General features: G+C 41.1%; 1 protein-coding gene across 2 annotated transcripts in view; it reads left to right on the plus strand.

The window, feature by feature from the left end:
- The first annotated feature begins 960 nt into the window (after positions 1-960).
- FUT9 (fucosyltransferase 9) overlaps positions 961-17,421 on the plus strand; it is a 108,950-nt gene continuing 92,489 nt past the window's right edge. Inside the window, exon 1 of one of the 2 annotated variants that reach the window (XM_027786027.2) lies at positions 961-1,154. The gene's annotated coding sequence lies outside the window, so the exon portion shown is untranslated. Of the gene's footprint in view, positions 1,155-1,991; positions 2,341-17,421 lie in introns of those variants that run through there. The other variant, XM_055811263.1, reaches the window with a different exon arrangement.

Here is a 17,421-nt window from a genome sequence, read left to right on the forward strand (position 1 = left end):
ACTACAGAGCAAGAGAGGAACTAAAGAAAATTAACTGTATTAAAACCTGCATTACATATACTAAACCCCTGTATTAACTATTTTAAAAAATATAAGCCGGTTTCTGTGCCACTCATAATAGATCAGTTCTTGCTCAAAGATGTTATTATCTATGCAGAACCCAAATCTTTCCCACTGCCCAGTTTCCCTTCCCTTCCCTTTCTCTTCCCTGACTACTCCCATCTCTTGAGAAGAAGGGTGGGGGAGCAATGAGCACAGGGGAAATAACAGAAATCTGCAAGTTAAAGGGGTGCTCAGACATAATCCCAGGACTGAGACCAGAGAAGAGAAAAATGCCAAAAGATTGCTTTGTTAGGAATTTCCTTGCAAGTAGCAATAGCTCAAAATGAAACATTGAGTCCTGCTCCTACTGGCTTTACAGGTGCCCAAAAACTGACCTAATAATTTTACAGTGTCCCCTCTTTCCCTCCCCTTGCTGACTGCATTAGGTGGCTTGGTTGAGCCTGTGGAGACCAGAGGACATCCTCTAGCCAGGGGTTATAATGGGCCTCCTAGTATATATTTTTGCGAATAGCTGCAAGGGAGCAGAAGCAGGTCCTTGACCTTCTCTCAATGATTTTCTGAAAAAGATGCAGATCTTAGTAATTTTAATTTTTCCCCAGGAGTTCTTACTAGTTCTTACTAGCTCTTACTAGAATAGTGGCACTCAGAAATGCCTTCACGCCAACAGTGAAGTCGCAGTGGTTTGAACCAATTCCCACCACGGTTATAGAAATACTCGTATTGTCGTTGGTGAACTCTGGGTCAGGGCTGTCTTTTGGAATAAACCTGTTAGAAGACCAGACCAATTCTCTTAAGCGACTGGAGCCCTTACAGCAAATCAGCAGTTTGAAATGTGGAGCTACGTGGAAATCTACCCAATCTCTCTCTTCCCTGGCTTCACAAGTGGGAGCTGTTGGTACCTGCACGGCTCTTGGTACAAGGCAGAGCAGAGGAGCATAGGAAGTTAATAATCCACAAGCCATTCAGAAACATCTAGGACAGAGACACTGACACCAGGGTATCATGTGTCTGCACTGAGCATCTAGTAAATTGTTTACTTGGAGGGCTGATGAGAAATGCACGGATGAACGTCTGAAGCAACTGCTTGGCAGGTAAGGCTACTCGTGTACGCTAATAGATAGCACTATGGTCTCGTCATCACAGTGTCTTTTCCCCAAATGTATTTGCAGCAGTTTATCAACATTATATAATGCAAGGAGAGTTCGGAGCAAGGATAAAGGTTTGCTAGCCAGCTTGCGGTGTGCTTGTTTATTTGACATACTTGATTTACAGGTCTCCTGTTTACACAATGCACTTTCAGCAGTCCTTTCTTTTATTTTTAATGTCAAATTAATTACTCTTGATCCTAAATAAATAATCTGGGAAGTCCTTCAGGTTTCAGGAGCAGGCTTGAACGACTGCTTTTAAGAACTACTCCAGTACATGGTTTATTGCCCATATAGTCAATGGTTATTGTACTCTATATGTTTTCCTCTTGTTTACCGCCTTTTTTCCCTGCCACTGCACGGTTTTGTTTCCTCCTGCCGGGTGGGTAAAAAGGAAAGAAAAAAGGACGGGGAGGATGGGCAAGCGCTAGCAGCGCTGCCCCCCTCGGGGTTAGGGGGCGGCGAGGAAGCGGGGCCGGGGACCTCCTGCCCTTCAGAGGGGCAGGTCGCCCTTCCCGGGGGGGACGCGCCCACCGGCGCTGCCTCCGCGCCCCCCGCAGCCCCGGGGTTCCGGGGCCACCCTGCGGCGGAGGGCTGGGGGGGGGGGACGGACGGACGGACACCGCGGCTCCGCGGCCGAGGGAGCGGAGGGACTGAGGAATGGCGGGATGGAGGGATAACGGGTGGAGGGATGGAGGAGTGAGGGATGGACGGATGGAAAGATGGAGGGGCGAAGGATGGAGGGATGGGAGGAGGTGGGCTGGAGGGAGAAGGGATGGAAGAATGAGAAAATGAGGGCTGAGGGACGCAGGGATGACGGGCCGAGAAACGGAGGGCTGCAGGAGCGAGCGCCCGCGCTCCCCAGCTGCTCCCCCTCCGCTGCGCGCCTCCGCGCCGCTCCCCGGCCCCCCCGCCGCCGCCGCTGCGCGTGCCCGCGCCCGGGGCTGACTCTCCCTCGCATCCTCCTCCCGCGGCGGCGGCGGCAGCGCCGGGGATGGGCAGCGAGAGCGCGCCCAGGAGCAGCCCGGGCCCCGCCGCTCCCCCCTGCTCCCGCACCCGCTGCTGCTCCTGCCCCGCCGCCCCCCGGGAGCAGCGCCGCCGCCGCGCTACCCGCAGCCCCCGCCTCGGACGGGTGAGTCACCGGGCCCTGCCCCCCCCACCCCAAAAAGCACCTGCCGCGCATCCCCCGTCTTCCTTCCTCCGCGCCTCCCATCCCGGAGCGGCCCCGGGGATGAGCGCTGGGGGAGCCGGGGGGGCGCGGAGAGGAGGCGCCGCGCTCACGCCTGCCCCCGCCCCCGGGGGAACGGGGGGTCCCGGCCCGGGCTTGCGCCCGCCCCGCGGGGCCGGAAGGTCCGGGGGGGCAACAGGGGTGTCCCCGAGGCTCCATGGGGGCTGCGGAGGAAGGGGCTCCCGCCCCGCTGCTCCCCCCCCCCGGGCACCGCTGCCCATTCCCACCGGGGTCTCGCACACGCACAGCCGCACGCACAGACACCCCGACAGCCCCGCTCCCCGGCCGGGCCAGGGTCCCCCCATCCACGGGCCGCAGCGCCCCCCACCCCGCCGCCGGGGCGGTTAGGGGGAGGGGGCAGAGCCTGAACTTTTGCAAAGGACCATTTGAAGGTGGGGCGAACCCGGCTCAGCAGAATTGGCTGCTTCACCGGAGTCGCCCCCCCGGGAGGCGGCGGAGGGTCCCGGTCCCACTCGCGGGTCCACTGAGTGCAGCGGAGCGTGGCTCTTCCCATGGGAGGTGGCTTCGGGCGGGACTCGGGGCCCAAATGGACTTTTCTGACACCACCACTCCCCCCAAGTAAATAATTAATTAAATAAAGCTGGGGAGGGGCGGGGGGAGAAGTCTGTGCTCGTTTTGCTTTCACTGCCCTGAGCCGGGAGTGTGGACGATGGGATGCTGTGGCCGAAAAGCGTTTTCTGGTTGTGTCATGATGCACACGGTTGGTTGTAGGTAGTGTAGTAACTATCTGTATCCCAATAGTTTCCTGTGGAGAAGGGTTGTTATGGCAGCAGCGCTTCCCTCTTCTATTTTGCATCTCTGGCTTAGAGTAATGTTAAAGACCTGGAGGGGGGGGGGGGGGGGGGGGGGGCAAAAAAAGGCCCCAAAAAAGCAACCTCTTGCCTCCTTGCCAAATAGCCAACAAGTACAAATATGAGTCACACTAAACCTTCACTCCCTTCTCCAGAAGCTGGTGCTGTGATAACACTTAAGACTGAAGGAGACTAAGGGAAAATGTCATTATTTTTTCCCCACAATTTCTGCTTTTTGTTAAATTTTGTCAGATTTTTTTGCTTTGTGTTGGGTTTTTTATGCGTTTCACTTATACATTTTCATAGAATTCTTTCTTGCAAGGACTTCTTACTCCTGCATTACACTGGGTAAAGGGATTCAAGTGGTTCTACATACAAGTTACACACAACATTTGTGGGAAGGGAAAGCTTGTAATTCTGTAGATTTAGCTTTTCTGTACAAGTTACAGGATGATGATTTTTCTTGTGATACAGAGGAATCTGCATGAAACTCATCAGAAAGGTCTCATCACATCCTAACTGACACAGCTGGTGGCAGTCTGAAACCGTAAGATTTAAAGGTTATCACGAAAGTAAGTTTCTCTGTTGCCTGTAATGATCAGCCTGTTCTCAGATAAACCACAAATAGTTGTAAGGGAAACACTCTGATTCTGATTTCAGTTTAGTCAGTAGTGTTTTGGGGAAACTGTTTAAACTGTGAAGCCTTTCACAAGGATGGATGTTAAAAGCACATGAAATTGGTAGAGGGCTATATTACTCTGCAGTTTTTACTCTACACTTGTATAGGTACCATTTGTTGTCTTCAACTGGAGTTTGTTTGAGTAGAGGGTAAGCAGTAAATGATAAGGACAGAAGGATTTTGTCCTGAACACTCTCACATTTTTATTTCCTGCAGAATATTTGCAGACTGATATTGATATTGCAGGATGAAACATTATTGAATTGTGATATCTTGTTTCCAATTGTACATTTTGAAATAAGGTTGGCTTATCAGTAGGAAAGCAACACCAGTGTGTAACTGTTCATTTAAGAATGAAAAAATGTCCCAGGATCATTCATGTGTTGAAACAGACCAGATTCAGGTTAAATAGGTGAACTAAAATAATGTGGTGTAAGTGATCTGTAATTAATTTTCATTGCTTATAATGAAAACAGGCACTCTTGTTGTCTTCAAGAGATGTTGGAAGATAAATGAGAACAGCAAAGTTTATATTTTGAATGACAAACTAAACTGTTAAAAAAACCTCAGATATTTCTAAGGGAATACAAGCACATCTCTTGGTATAACTGTGGTCATGATTCTGATCCCAGCTAAATTAGTATGAGATTCTCCCCAGGCACCGCTGTGAGCAGAATCCAAAAGGTCTCTGCTAACCATTTTTGAGGGGCCAGGATGTGAAAAGATAATTTGAACTTTTCCCCATGCAGTAGCTGGAAGGATTTATTTCATGTCTTGTATGGAATATTCCACGCTTTACCTTTCTGAGCTGTACTCAAGCCTATAGTTCTTACCTGCCCAGACAGCTCAACTGAGATATTTCTTGTGAGAAAGAATAATGTATATATAGCTAGGAGCAGTTTTACTGGGACCGACTAGTCAAATAATAGTCAGGTTTACTGGAAAAAGGGATTGACTTTGAGTGCTACTTTCATATCTGATACCATTAAAATTTCATTTTTAGGTCATGGGAATAACATGTTTCTTAAAATGGCATTATTTGGTTTATGGTTCTGATATGAAAGGACTAGCTGAATTTAATCAAGCTGGAGAACAGATGTTTCCAACTTTAGTGATTTAAAAATATCCTTAGAAATTTAAAAATAACCTTAAATTGTAATGAAGAAAAGACAAATTTGGATGCTCTGAAAAGGGTTACAGCTGAAGTTATTTGATACAAGCGAACCAACAGATTGCACTTATTTAACATTAGATAGAGGTAAAATGGAACAAAAAAGAAAGCTGGCAAAACCCAGCTATCATAGGAAAATAGTATAAACACTGAAATTATTCAAGAAGTTCCAACTTTAAGGGTCTGACGCCTTTATGGGACTCGAATGGAAAAGGTCCCATTGGCTTCAGTAAGCATTAGTACCTGGACCCTATTCTAAGAGAAGGGACGGGTAAAGCTAATTAAATTAAGTACCACAAGAATTCTGACAGTTTCTAAAATTAGATTGGAAATGTACATGTTTTCTTCAGTTAGAAGGAAGTCCTGGGTCCACCAAAACCGAATTGGAGTCTTGCCATCAATTTCGCTGGGGCCAAAATGTCACCCTGAGAATTATGTTTCAAGTGACTTTTGAAATACATTGCATGTTACATTTAATCTGGTTTTAATTTGTGTGATATTCTATTAAAATGAGGATACCTTTGCCAAGCTTGAGTTATTAATTAGTTATTAGCAATCATTTTCCCTTTCCTTTTACATTTTTTTAAATGTCAGTTTTTCAGAAATGGCAAGAAACACAAAACAGTCTTCCTGTAAGAGTGTACTCATAACCTGAATAATTCAAAGACTGTACTGTCATTGTGCAATCAATTTTTTAATATGATGCTGTCAAAGTCATAAAAAAATAATCAAATGTGACATCATAGAAGACAATGTATATAGCTGACATGACATCCAAATGTTTTAATTTCCCCACTTTATATTTAGCAGTTAATGAAGATAGACTTTTCTTTCATTCCTCTGAGGAAACTCCTAACACAACATATTAAATGTTCAGAAAAAATGACTATATTTTCTTAAAAAGAAAGATACCTCTTGTGAAGAAAAGTCCCTAACGTAAAGGAAATGAAATCATAAAGGAGACAATTTAAAGCCTTCAGTGGGAAACGGAACTGAGATAATTTGCAGCTATTGAGAAAAACTATTGTCAGATAGGTTTTCTAGAATATGATAGGTATGATCTTGACAAAGGACAATTTATTAACTGTTCCTAACTAGGTGTGTACCTCGGTGTAAAAAAAAAAAAAAAGACTAACACACTTTTACCCTCAAAACCCATAGTCATTTCTGTGGTGTCTTTCTGCTGTTTTTCCTCCTAAATGAAGTATATTTAATGCTAATGAACAGTACTGGATTGGTAGAAATGGAAAATGAAACTGTGTTTACGCAGCGTTGGTGGAGCATAGAAAGCAGCAGCACGGTGCAGTGACCCAGCACTGAGCTGCCATTCCAGCCCGGCTTGGGTGGGTACTGGGCGTGGAGACAATGTTTGCCCACCGAGATCTTCCAGGTGGCTAAGAGCCTTTTTTCTCCAAGTAGTCAACATACTGAGGAAATTTGCCTGGAATGGGATTTTGTTAGCCTTGGCCTCTGTCATCTTCAAAGAAACTAGCCCCAGTTGTGGCTCCATGGAGACCTGGCCAGATTCTGCGAGGAGCTCGGTATTCTCAGCGCCAATACTTTTGAAAGCACTGAGTGTGTTTTCAAGATCCTCTAAGAAATGGAATGAAATAACCCGTTCATTTCACACAGGCCACAAACCAGCTTTCAAATCCCAATGATTTTCCGTCTCTACTGCGTGTTGGCTATATTTGAATCAGTGAACTAGAGGTGAAAGGCTCCAAAAATGTGATTACCAGTCCTCAGAGACATTTAGTTCTTCAAGGATATCTTACTGGAAATACTTGCTTGTGTTTCACAAACTGGACCAGAGAGAAATGAACTAATAACACATAAATATTTTTATTTTATTTTAATTTTTTATATATTTTGTAGAGAGACTGTTAATTCCATGTTTCAGATATTTTGTTCTGGAATACATGTATAATCCATGAGCAAAGAGTCTTATACCTGTTCTTATTTCATTACCACATAATGCTATATTTTTGATCTGACAAACATAGACAATGATTTAACCCTACGCTGCCATACCTGTCTAACTTAAAACATTCCAATACTAATGTTTGGACTGGATTTTTTTCTCCCTAATACTTGCTACTCAGCAGCAGAAAATTTCAGAAAACAAATTAAATAAATAACAAATAAAATCAGTTATTTGTAATAGATTTTTATGTATAATGGCTTGGTTTTTATAAATTAAGCCTATGCTCTTTTGGGAAAAAAAAACCCAAAACAACCAACTTAAAACTATTGTAATTGTGTTATACTACAATCTAAATCCACTATGTAAGTTAAGCTACTGAACTAAGGAAAGCCACCAACTGAACACTGAAAATTAATATTTAAGTGATAATCCAGCTGCTTAAAGGTCTCTTGTCTTTTTTGCAGATGTCTTCTCCCTTTTAGTTTATCCAAGATAGCAACTACAGCAGTTTCAAATGGAGCAAGTGCGTTTAGACTGAAACCACAGGGAAGCCTGTTTTCTCATTCCAGTGTTAGACCGAATGCAGAGATCTATGAGGTCTAAACTTTGAAGTACATATACTTCCTTCAAAATTATTTTTTTTATTTAGGAAATGAGTGTTGGTTTTTAAAATACGGAATGTATTTTTTAAATTTTGTATTTATCTAGCACCTTTATTATTGTTTTATTTACCTAATAAGACAACCCTAGAAAATATTTTTGGGACTTTATATATCAACTTCTATCACAAAGCATCTAGCTAACATTAAAACATTAATCATGATTTGTCATATTAAAATGCCCAAATTAAAAATCTGAACAAATGACAAATATAGACTTCTTAGTGATTAGCAAAAACTGGTATCAAATTTTGCATAATGCTTATATTTGACTGTTGATTAGTGTGCTTTAATGGCTAACTGTGAGTGATACTTAAAAATTCTTTAGCTAAAAACCATAAATCTAGTCCAAGTTTATTTAATACATGATGTCTTTCTTACTGCTTTGAACTAAAGTTCCAAGCTAGAGATTTAAACTACTTTGAATGAAATCTGCCCATACTTATAATAAAATAATCACTAAGGATCTTGTTTACAGGTTTGTCTTTACATTTCCCCACAGTTCCTCCCACAGCTTTTTTTCACCCACTTTTTCACCCCAGATGGAGACACTAGGTAGGAGTTAAAAATATTTTTTAAAAAACTTCTAAATAATTAAGCAGCATTAACTCCCTGTATATTCAAAGACTTTCTTCAGATGAGTCACCACATTTTAGGAAGTCAGGTACCAACAGCAGTACCCAGGGCAGATTAGTAACCAAGGACAGATGGATGCAGGTGGCAAGTAGACCATGCCAGACAACATGGGGTGAAGCAGGCCTATAAAGCAACAAAAACAGTTTTCTCTGCTTATCAGGGTGACATTTAAGAGGTTTTTGAAACCAGAAAGATCTCCTTTTGAAACGAAAGGCACAAGTATAGAAGTCCTCAAGAAACAAGTTTCTACCCCAAACTGTTTTGGATAGGATGAAATGTAAAATGTTGTAATATGTGTCTCAAAATATCAGAAACTTTTTTTTTTTTTTTGAGGTTATTCTTTCAAACCAAGACTTCAGCAAAATTACTTCAATTTTGTGGAGCATTGTGATACCAGTGTAACTGCATATTCTGTCGAAATAGGATTTTAGTGAAGTTTCTTCAGTGGCTTAAACTACAGGAGAAGAAAGACCTTCCTTAAAATTAAGATAGCGCTGAATGAAGGCATCAGTCATGAAACTGTGAGATGCAGAGCTTTAGGAATGCGTTTATTCCAGTAAACTGGCTGATTGTGTACAAGTTACTCGTGACAACTGCTCTGACTTCATAGAACTGAGTCCTTGCTATTCTTTGGCAAAGCAGTGGAAGTCTCTGCTTAGAGGCAGAGTGTAGAATTGATGGTAGAACTTGTTTGGGAATTCTCCATCAAAATTATTTTTCAGTAGAAATATTTCATGGTTTGAAATTAGAATTGGCATTAGTATGAATCAATAATAGAAGATCCCTAATTTAATTTGGGAAATGGAAAATCATGAACTTTTTGAAATTAAGAGTTTGAAATGGGAAATATTTTATGGTCACTACTGCTGAATATTTCATTTAAATGGAATGAGAGCACATCCAACTACACTTAGAAAGCAATCAAGTTGTTATTGCTGCCTGTATTGTTATATTTGGAATAAAATTTATCAGCTAAACAGCCAAGACTATCAACCTAGCTATACAAACTTTACGATTTATTTAAGCTGGCAATACAAGATTTTCACAAAATAGCTGCTTAACACTATTATTCAGCAGTTCTAAATACCCCTAGTTTAAAGGCCAATGTGTAAGTAAAATGAAGTAAGCTTGCTCTGACACAAATGCTAATTAGTTTCTTGACAACTACCAGGCTTAAAAAAGAGTTTTCAAGCAACACTGTTTAGCTGAATGGAGAGAGAAAATGCAGTAATATCCAACAAATGCCATTTTGGAGCATAATAAACTTGCTAATTCTAGAACTTGCAATAATTAGGGGAATTTTAAGTGAGAATGCTTGCCCCAAACAACATTGACCTCAACCAGCTAAGCTAAGACAGCTGATGTCCTACATTGAGTATTGGCACTGATATAAGAGTTGCAAGGGAGGATCTCAGGGATGGAACCAAACTGCACTTCCCAGGCGGTGTCTGTGCCTCCCCTGTAGCCACTTACCAGCCACCCTTGCTGCGCAGCACGTGTGGGGAACAAAGGAATGACCAGCTGCCTCCCCAGCAAAGCTTCCTGGGGGACCCAGCCAAAATTCCTCATTACTTGACCTTGCTGAGCCTGGATGCTCTGTACATGCCTTCCTGACCTGACGGACCTCCAGTACTGGTCCACATGCCCACTTGCAGCAAGCTGATAGTATTTGAGATTCTAGCTAAAGAGTCTTTCAGGAGAAAGCAATGAGAAGATTACAGAAAAAACATTTTAAATATTTTGACAGTTAGTTAGAATACACATAGCTTGATAAAGTGTGTTTCCTTAAGGCCCCACTGAGCTGAAGAGCCTTCTTTCCGCAGGTATCCTAGGGCAGGCAAGTGCAAGTAGCTGAGAGCATTTGTATTGTTAAAGCAACCATAATAAAAAAAATAACAATAATAATTAAATCTGTTTTGTAGATCTTTCCAGACAAGGGAGCTTTAAGCCTTGCATGACAAGTGGTACCAATAGTCGATGGGAAGGAATTCCAAACTGATTCACATTGGAGCAAAACACAGCAACACTGCTATGAAACTCAGGGCTGGGAATTTTTACATAGTTGATAATACCCAGCATGAGCCTGAGAGTAATTTAATTTCATGCAGACGATGAAATAAATAGGAAAATGGTTGGTGTGTGTGTACATATAAACTACAGTATGAATGAGTCAACTCAGTTCAAATACAAAGAAGCGGTTGGCAAAACCCTGCAAACTACATCGGTGGGTAACCAAAGAAGATACCAGCAGTCACATTTTTTTTTCACATTTATAAGACGTGATTACCAAATGAGGAGACAAATGCCAGTCTTAGAAGTACAACTTGAAACTGGGAGACTACCTGTTATCAGAATAGGTTGCTTCATCCCACATCATCTTGACACTTTCAAATAAGTCTAAATTTAATTACCTTTCACATCACTACCTTCCTCTCAATCTTGTTATGAGTCAAAACAGACTAGCTGTGGAGACAACTCGCTTTCTCAAATAATGATTTTGTGACTATATTATGCACAGTGTTCATTGCTGAGGAACGAAATCTGTTTTTCTTAACACCTAAGATACACAGGGGGGAAAAAATGTTATAAGTCTGTTGCATAGTTAGCAACAAAGAACTCAGCCATATGCAAATATAATTTTGTTTATGGGCAATTTTACAATTCCACTAGTTTCCTATTCTGAAAAGAACAAAACCATAAGTTGAACATTTCTACAGATTAAGAAGTTATTTTTGTCAGTCAGTAATTCTGCTTTTAGGAAAATCTAGTTGTAGATAAATTGAGAAGACTGATTATGAAAGAACCAAAATAATTTATTTTGTATGATGAATTTTGTATGAAGAAACACTGCAGTGGAAAGCTATTTCAGAATAGAAACTAGAAAAACGTACCTTTTTCACTTTTTCAAAACAGTTTTTCCTTGAAATTTGCACAATTCCAAGAGACATTTTGATGTAAAAACATGAAATTGTCTTTCATTCTCCTCTGAAAAAATTTAATGCAGCTCTAGATCTAAAAGAAGAATAGGATATCCGATTGGATGTTACCAGGAAAACCTGCGGCTTTCTGTGTTAAGGCATATAAAGACAATCATCTCATCTGCTGGAAAGAATCACTGTGTCTTAACCATGTATTTTAAGTATATATACATACACGTATATAGGCATATACATTCACACACACATACTCCTGTTCCTCCTGGTCCACAATAGCAGCTGAGCTCTTCAGGCACCCTGCCTGGTTAAAATCCTTCTCCCTGAAAGTCAGCTTTTCTTTTTTCCCTCCTAATAGAGCAATTTCCTGTGGTGGATTTATGCATTTATCTCTTTTCTTGAACTTTGTTGGATTGGCCTAATTTGTAATTCTTTTTGCTCGCATTACTATGCAGATAATATTTGTTCCTTTCATTGGGTTGTTATAGAATAAGTCATTTTGGTGTTTGTGCCCCATTTTTATAAGTGCTTAATGCCATGTAATGTTTATGGATTACCTGTAGTCTTCAGGTAAGTAGAAAAAATTACTCCAGAATTATGCCTCTCTGAAGGTCAGAGGCACACAGCTAGAAATGGAAACCAAGCACTAGGTTCCCAGTCCATGGCTCCAGCCGCACCTCCTCCTACAGTACAAAATTGGTTTAGCACAGATTTTCCCCATAATATGGAGAACAATTTTGATGCCACGAAGGGAATGTAATACGTGATAATCACAGGCTATTTCAGCAGCAATGAGAAAAGGCTGGTATAGACCTGGCAAATAGCCACTGATCAGTCTAGATAGTAAACTATGCTGTCTACTGGTATGCACATTTTTTGAAGTTTTCTGCAAAGTATTGCTTCGAAATAGTATTTTTCTCTTGCTTCATTATCACCTGTCTTCCTTTCTAGTTTGTTCCCTCTTAGTCATAGCTGATCCTTCCTTAACTCCTGTGACACCTTCTTCCTACCTTTGTTTCTTCTGTTCCTCGGATTTTTTATTTCACTTCTTAATTGCCATCTTTTTCTTTCCACCATTTCCTAAACTGTCACTTCTTACTTAATTATTAAAAAGTTATTTTATTTGTCCCTGGAAAAAAAGAGTGAAATTTAAGTTTTCCCTAAAAATTATCTGTGATGATTGCGGGCAAAATCCACGCAGTGACTTAAAGCTACAATGGGGTTTAGGCAGCAGCAATGTGACTTGTATGTATTTGCCTGTATTAGCAAGTAATTCAGCAGAACAGGAGCAGACTGGTAGATCAAAGCAGCTGGTGCTTAGGTCCTTATATTTAAGGTACGTGATCAATGCATTTTACCATGGGCTACATTTAGTTTGGTATCTTGGACCAAATGCTATCACCCTGCATGTAGTCTGAGGCTGCTCAAAGGACTAATTAGTTCAGATCCTTTTGCCCCCGCTGCAGGTTCTGGTACATTTGGTACAGACTGGAAGCAGAGCTTCCAGTTACTTTGCTTCAAAAGAAGTCTAATCCATGCGCACCGAGACTACTTTGCAAAGCAAACTAATGTATGGTAATTGGGAATCACTGCAAACCCACACTACTTCTCGAGTCAAATGGCAGTCTCCTAGACTCTGAGCAACAAACTCCACCACCACCTTGCTTGGAGTTGCACATTCCTGACTCAGTATTTAGTCTTAAAATTTTTATTTGTGTATGTTCCAAGAAGAACCTTAAGTCTTCTGAAGACTGAACAAGTTCAAGGACTGTGTAAATCTTTCATCCTGACAGCTCGTGGACTGAGTACTGCAACCAGGTACCCGTTCCTTGGGCAGCTCTGTCTGGCACTAGGCTAGTCATTCATCTCTTCTGTGTGGGGAAATAAATACGTAATATCCCCATTCTGACCATGTAGTGACATGGCTCCTACAGGTGTGGCCAGTGTCTCAGAACACTCTCTGGGAGTAACAGGTTGCAGTGCCGCAGCCAGGGCAGGGAATCAGCAGAATTGAACCCAGACTGCCAACATCTGGGTTGGCAGATCACAGTGTTATTAGTGAAGTGCCCGCACATATCTTCCCTTTTTATTTTAAATGAAAAGCTTTATTCCATTTCTTTTTGTCTTCCCTCCAGTTTCTAAAAAGGAAAAAAAAAAAAAAAAAAAAAGATCTACTTTGTTAAAAAAATCTGAAACTTGGACAGATAGATGCACATCCTTCAAATCCTAAGCAGGGTGCTTAACTTCTGGCTGGGTGAAATTTACTACAGCCTTTCTGGTTAGCATTCCCCTCTGTATCAAACTCTCTGTTCAGTGCCATGACTTTACATAGCTCTCTGCTCTGTGTGCAGTTGCGCACTCCCCAGTCTGTATCGCTTACCTTCCTGGGGGATGGTGTCCAGCTCATCAACGCTTAAATAGAGATGCTTCATCTAATGTGAGGACAAGACACCAAAAGTGACATAATGAATTGCTCTGCCTTTAGTACCCAAACTTCTTTTTGGACGTAACTGTCAAGCTTTGCAATGTTTAACTGACAGGTAATTTGTTTACAAAACCTTGTTCTTTCCCCTGAGTTAGTCTTCCCGTGCAAATCGCAGGAGATAGATGAGTAAGAGTGGGATCCAGAGAAATCAACAAGCAGAAGGAGGGATAGCTTCAAGGAAATATGGTGGGACAGTAATATACGTGCAACCTACACCTTTCAGCACTGGGGAAGTCTCTACTATCCTCCAAAAGCAAGCATATAAGCTAGACCTGCCTATTCTACAAAATAATTAGAACATGTTGTTAACTGATGCCGAAATATCCAGAAATTAGAGCACTTACTATGGAGAAAAAAATTCACTCACAGGCACTTTCAGATCAGAAATGTGCCCTAACTACTGATTGAACGGTTGTTCTGGGATGAAGTTAGTGCCTTTCTCCTCTTGAAACTTTGCCAATTTGGATAACTGATTAAATAGCTAATGGAGGAGGAACTTAGACCTGACCCTTTTCTTCTCAGAAGAGTGGACTAACATTGCTCTGTGGTTCCTATTTGGCTGAATAAATATTTAAAAGCAGACTGAAGGAGGGGAAAATGAAAAAGTCGTCTTGCCAAATAAAAAGTACTTTCTGGTTAACAGGAACCTCCTGGAAGGCAGACAGTTTCAAATCTAACACTCTGTATAGGTTAGATGAAGTGGAGTTGTGTCTCCCAAGAGAGAATTTCATTGGCTGTGGTTTCAGAAAGTCTTGCTTTCTGCCTTCTTTTCCCCGCCCCCCCCCCCCCCCCCTTCTTTTTCTTGTTTTCGATGACGTCTGCTCTGGCAAGCGTGTTCTCGGAAAACATATTGGCGCTCTCTGTGGGGTGAGACTGCTGCCTCCTGCGAGCAAGTTCACACTCTGAGAACCTTGGCAGAGTCAGGGCTTGAGGGATTTGGTGCCTGAGCACCACGAGCTTGGACACACTGGGTTGCAGTTACATGAGGGCTGGGAAGTGTTGGTGGTGTCTGAACACTCAACTTAGCATTGTCAAAAATGGCAACTAAATGCCTTGATAGGCTTTATACTTTATTTTAGGGTGTTAAAAAGTAATGCTTAGAAGCCTTTGGGAACACAGAGAGATACTAATAATGGAAACCTTCAGCAAATTTAATGTTATATAGAAAGACCTTAGTATCTAGTTTGGGAAACTGAAGATCTCGCTCCTTTCACACAATAGACAGTGCAGTGAGCGATAATACAGCTTTCCCACACTACTTCACCGCTTTGTTGTTAGAAGGTATTCAAGTCTGTGGCAAATGCATAAAATAAGGTAATATCCATGGGAGCAGAAGAATGTTCTTGTACAGGGAATTATACTTCGGACAAAAGTAAATATCTATCACTTTCCCATAGATACTATTTTTTGACAGACTGTTTACTCAAAAAGATCTTTACTAGTCCTTTGTTGCTGTTCCTGTTTAAGATTTTTAAGTCTTCATTGCAGACTTTTATCATGTTTTCTCCTGTATCCTTGAAAGCAACAATGTACTAACATGATAACCTAATCTAGCTTTTCGATCTTATTTTACAAAGCAAACCCTTACACAGGTTTCTGTAGCACTAAAAGAGCTTTGAAGAAGTCCTTAAAAATCTGATTTATTCAAGCTGATTTAGGCATTCATACTTCCTAATGCTCCTTGAGCCATTATCAAATGTAGGTATGATTTCAGTGAAAGCCCTAATGTTTGTGTTAAGTCTTGTCTGCTATGGCTAATGGAAGAGAACAAACCTTTGACATTTATTACTCCCTGTTCAGACTGAACCCTTTCCGAAGCAGGTGTAAGTTGACAAGAGCATTAGAATTTCCCAGATAATAATTTTGTCAATGGCTGCAAGTCTGTTGGTGGTAGGCAGGCAGTAGGCTGCCTTTACCTATCAACATTTTATGACCTCCTCCAACCCCAAGAAAAGTGTTTTAATGCAAAAATGTTATCTAAATTGTAACAGGTTAGAAAATATTAAAATCAAATTTATATCAATATATCAAATTATATCAAAATATCAAATTATAATGTGAAGCTTCATAGTTTCATGTATAATTCCTTTTGGATTTGTAGCCAGCAATTCTTTGATAGACCCATTTTTATTTGGATTCTTCCCAGTCTTCCTACACTCCAGCGACTAGAATATATCTATTCCACAATATATTTATCATACAAATTATTTTGGAGTTTATGTCTCTTTCTGAGTTCTGGAAAGGCTAGCTTTTCTTTCTGAAGCATAGATATGCCAGAATGGTCACTGTTCCCTGTTAGAGTCAAATCCTCAGCTACTGACTGGTTGTGCATTAGTATGCCTGGGAAAGCCAACTTTAAATATTTGCATTTTGAAATCCCTGAGTTTTCTTTAGAAGCAGTGAGTGAAGCTAGAGAGGTGTTTTTGACCATGAAGTATCTAATCTACAAGACAGCCTAACCTTCCATGTGAAGCCACTTACAATTTTAGGTTTAAATACAGATACAACAATGTATCTGTATTTTGATAGATTTTCACTTATGTATTTTTCTCTTTTTTTTTGGTCACTAACAATCTGCACCTTTGCATCTCATCTTCTGTATTATCCCATATTCTTTAGCAGTATTTTATCACTCAGGATCATGATGTTGTTTGTAATACTATAATTGACCAAAAGTTGTTAGTCTGGAGAGGTTCAAAATGTAATGGGTGACTTTCCTCTCACCTAACTACAGCCACCAAAACCTAAACTAACCTTCAAGGGGCTTCCTCTGTAGTTAGGACAGAGAAAGACATCTCCAGAGGGCGATTCATTGTGCTTGCTTTGTATAGGAGAGAGTCTATATAGGACTGTGAAGGCGCTTCAGTGAGTGCCGTGGAGAGTATGCGTAACTTTTTAAAAAAATACAATGGCATTATTTAAGACTATAAATTATATTTATATGAGACTTTCAGTTCCCAATGTCATCACCTGTGCTTCATTTGTGTTATGCGTAGAGAGCAGGAAAGGAGCCAGGTGAGCTTTCCCTGCAGTGGGGAGAGCAGTGGAGTATGGCATGCAGATGTTTGAGCTGGCAGCACAGAAGCGGTTGTGGGGCTGGGAGCAGCACAGCTGTGTTCATGCAACACCGCACACTGAGTTAAGAAACACTGCTGAAAGTAGCTTAATTCACTGGCACAATACCTGAATTTTTATGAAATTGTTTATAGCAAACAGACCAGTAGAATACTCTATATATTTAGCAAGCGTCTTCCAGTTTACCACATTCTTCCAGTGTCTGTCTTCGTTTTGAACAAATCATCACAAAAATTCAGCAAGCTTAGGGACATCTTGTACAAGCCATTTTCAGTTACAGAATATATGCTCTCCTGAGAAGTAGTGCAATCATTCCTTTGTCTTGCCACTTCTATATATATGCACATCCATATTAAGGAATCTGCCAATCGGGAAAAGTGAGAACATCCTGATACTCAGTTCTGGAGTAGTAGTAGTAGTAATGCAACTTAATTTAATTACAGAAAAGTCCTTTCATTAATTTCAGTGAATGAATACAAGCTGAATGCTAATAGATGAGTGCATACCGTTAATTACTGCTAAAACAAAAGGATACACAACCTAAATTTTGCAATAAATGCTCACAGCACTATTCCAAAGCAGATTTTCTGAAGCTGTTCATGACATATCAA

Source organism: Falco peregrinus, chromosome 7, assembly GCF_023634155.1.
Source record: "Falco peregrinus isolate bFalPer1 chromosome 7, bFalPer1.pri, whole genome shotgun sequence".
NCBI classification, from domain to species: domain Eukaryota; kingdom Metazoa; phylum Chordata; class Aves; order Falconiformes; family Falconidae; genus Falco; species Falco peregrinus.